The sequence below is a fragment of the Saimiri boliviensis genome, chromosome X (assembly GCF_048565385.1).
Source record: "Saimiri boliviensis isolate mSaiBol1 chromosome X, mSaiBol1.pri, whole genome shotgun sequence".
Lineage (NCBI taxonomy): Eukaryota > Metazoa > Chordata > Mammalia > Primates > Cebidae > Saimiri > Saimiri boliviensis.
In genome coordinates, this window is record NC_133470.1 from 86179046 (window position 1) to 86182893 (window position 3848).

At 47.9% G+C, this 3848-nt stretch overlaps 1 pseudogene; it reads left to right on the forward strand.

Moving 5' to 3' along the window:
- Positions 1-1244: 1244 nt before the first annotated feature.
- On the forward strand, positions 1245-2192 carry LOC101037044 (melanoma-associated antigen 4-like; annotated as a pseudogene).
- Positions 2193-3848: the final 1656 nt, after the last annotated feature.

Consider the following 3848-nt stretch of genomic DNA (forward strand, 5'->3'; position numbering starts at 1 on the left):
AGGCCCCATCAGGAGTGAAGATGAGTAACTCACAGGAGGTTATAGTAACATTCACCCCAGAACCAAAGAGGTTATACCTGGACACTCCATGTGGGGGTGACAGGATATGGCTTCATCTCATTCCTGTTTGCAGATCTCAGGGAAGTGAGGAACTTGTTCTCAGATGATGACTCAGGTCAACACAGGGGACCCCATCTGATCAACAGTTGGAGTGGTTCCAAGATCTTTCAGTAGTTCCGGTGAGGAACATGAGGAAGGATTGAGGGTAACCTTGGGCCAGAATATAGATAAGAACTCCAAAAAATCTGCCCTTTCCCTGCTATCAACCCATAGAGCATGGGCAGGGCTGTCTGGTGAGGTCCCTCCCTTACCCTGAGATCACTGGTGTCAGGGATTGGGAGGCCTCGGTCTGAGGGGGCTGCACTCAGGTCAATAGAGGGAGTGTTTTAGGTCCTGCCAGGAGACAAGGTGAGGACCAAGCAGGTTCCTCACCCAGGACACATGGATTCTAAAGAATTTCAGCATCTCTTGTTGTCCTACCCAGGAGGACCTGGGCACATGAGGCCAGATGTGTCTCCTCATATCCTGTTCCCCATCAGGGATGCGAACCCTTGATCTGAGTTTCTCAGGCCAGCAAAAGGATGGGATCCAGGTCTTGCCAGGAGAAAGGCGAGGTCCTTTCTTAAGCACAGAGGGGACCATCCACCCCAAGAGGGTGGGGGCCTCATGAAGTCCAGCCTACCTTCCTGTTAGGAGTGGGAGCCTGAAGGCCCATGGATTCCTCTTCCAGGAGCTCCAGGAAATAGATACTGAGGTCTTGATCTGAGGCAGCATCCTCAGGTCACAGAGAAAAAGAGGTACAGATGTCTAGTGCCAGCAATGAACTGAATGCACACTAATGTCCCTCAATGTCCCAGAAGACATGGGACTCCAGAGTGCCTGGCCTCATCCTCCCTACTGTCAGTCCTGCAGAATCAGCCTCTGCTTTCCTGTTGTACCCTGAGGTGCCCTCTCACTTTTTTCTTCAGGTTCTCAGGGGACAGGCTGACCAGAATGGCTAGGAAGCCCCAGAGGATCCCTAGAAGGCCCTAGAGGAGCACCAAAGGAGAAGATCTGTAAGTAAGCCTTTGCTAGAGCCTCCAAGGTTCGGTTCTCAGCTGAGGCCTCTCACACACTCCCTCTCTCTCCAGGCCTGCGGGTCTCCATTGCCCACACTCCTGACTGCTGCCCTGACCAGAATTATCATGTCTCTTGAGCAGAAGAGTCAATCCTGCAAGCCTGAGGAAGGCCCTGAGGCCCAAGAAGCAGCCCTGGGCCTGACGGATGCTCAGGCTCCTGTTGCTACCTCCTCTTCCTCTACTCTGGTCCCAGGAACCCTGGAGGATGTGCCTGCTGCTGGGTCACAAAGTCCTCTCGAGAGTCCTTAGGGAGCCTCTGCCTTTCCCACTGCCATCAATTTCACTCTATGGAGGCAATCCATTGAGGGCTCCAGGAACCAAGAAGAGGAGGGGCAAAACACCTCTCCTGACCTGGAGTCTGTGTTCTGAGCAGCACTCGGTAGGAAGGTGGCTGACTTGATTCATTTTCTGCTTCTTAAGTATTGAGCCAAGGAGCTGGTCACAAAGGCAGAAATGCTGGAGAGTGTCACCAAAAATTACAAGCACCTCTTTCCTGTGATCTTCAACAAAGCCTCTAAGTCCATGCAGCTGATCTCTGGCATTGACGTGAAGGAAGTGGACCCCACCAGCAACACCTACACCCTTGTCACCTGCCTGGGCCTCTCCTATGATGGCCTGTGGTTGATAATAATCAGAGCATGCCCAAGACAGGCCTCCTCAAGACAGGCCTCCTGATAATTGTCTGGGCATGATTTCAATCCAGGGCAAATGTGCTCCTGAGGAGGAAATCTGGGAGCAGCTGAGTGTGATGGAGGTGTATGTTGGGAGAGAGAACAGTGTCTTTGGGGAACCCAGAAAGCTGCTCATCCAAGATTGGGTAAGGAAAACTATCTGAAGGTGCCCGGCGGTGATCCCACATGCTATGAGTTACTGTGGGGTTCAAGGGGGCTTGCTGAAACCAGCTGCATAGAAGCCTTGGAGCATGTTGTCAAGGTCATTGCAAGAGGTCGCATTTCCTATCCACCCTGGTATGAAGAGGCTTTGAGAGAGGAGGGAGAGGGAGTCTGGGCATGAGTTGCACCCAAGGCCAGTGGGAGGAGCACTGGGCCAGTGTGCTTTCCAGGGCCCTGTCCAGTAGTTTACCCTGCCTTATTTGACATGAGGCCCATTCTTCATTCTTTGAAGAGCAGTCAGCATTCTTAGTAGTTAGTGGGTTTCTGTTCTATTGGGTGATGTTGAGATTTATCTTTGTTTTGGAATTGTTCAAATGTTCCTTTTAATGGATGGTGGAATGAATTTCAGCATCCAAATTTATGAATGACGGTAGTCACACATATTGCTGTTTACATAGTTTAGGAGTAAAAGTCTTGTTTTTTATTCATATTGGGAAATGCATTCTATTTTGTGAATTGGGACAAAGTAACAGCAGTAGAGTAAGTATTCACTTAGAAATATGAATGTATTAGCAGTAAAATTGATGAGATTCAGAAATTAAGATAACCTGAGTGGTACCCACGTGTCTAAAAGTTACTGTGCTATGTGAATTTTTATATCAAAATAGTTGTTGATATCACGTGGCTTCCTGGGTGAGAGATGGGACAGCCAGAGGACTCCTATAGGGAGAAGGACATAATAATTATTGCCTTATACTCAGTCTGTCCTGTAAAACTTTAAAAAAATATGTGCATACCTGGAGTTCCTTGGCTTCTTTGAGAATGTAAGAGAAATTAAATCTGAATAAATAATTCTCTCTGTTCTCTGGCTCATTTCTTCTCTATGCACTGAGCATTTGATCTGTGGAACGCCCTGGGTTAGTAGTGGAGATGCTAAGGTAAGCCAGACTCACCCTACCCAGAGGGTAGTAGACTCTAGGAGCTACAGTCATATAATTGAGGTGGTGAGGAGTCCTCTAAGATGTAGAGGAAAAGTAGGAGAAGAGTGAGGGTGTGGGGCTCTAGGTGAGAGTGATCCACGTGTAAATGCCCTATGTGGGGCCTTTTGGGCTTTGGGAAACTGTAGTTTCTTCGGAAGAAGCTGATTCTAATGAATCGGGTAGGTGGGGTGTTCAGGATCAGAATCTCAGAGGGTGTGAGAAAAGCCCATAATGGAAAACTGCTCTGAGCAGTTCCTTTTTGATGGTGGATGAACAGAGAGTAGTGGGGCAAGAATGGATACCGTCCTGTGCTTTTTTCCCAGTGCTGCTGAACACAGCGTAAGAGCTAGGTGATGGACACTCATCATTTGAAAGCATTTTCTGAGAGAGAAGCGTGAATCTCCCTGGGAAGCACACTCAGAAGCCACTGGCCAGTTGCTTTTCTGCCTGATGGAGAACTAGAGCTGACTCTATCAAAAATGAATTCTAACTAGCTTATCTCAGGTGTAATTTGACCAATTGTAAGCAAGGGTTAGATTTCTGGTGGTAATAAAATGAATGAAAATAGTGGTTTGCATGGAAAAGCTTATGAGAGCAAAGGAAGAAGTTGGTCTTTGACTCAAATCCTAGGAGCTTTGAGTAGCATCTGGCTGGAGAAAACTCTCATATACCCAAATTTTGAAGTACATTCTGTAAGAGGCAACCACTTCCTGACTTTTGTGGATGAAACTTCCTTCTAATTTACACTAGGCCCTGAGCCAGGTGCTTCACCTACATTACACACACTCCAACAGTCCTACTAGACAGGGCTTATCACATTTGCTCAAAGACGAAGAATCCAAGGCTCACAGGGCTTG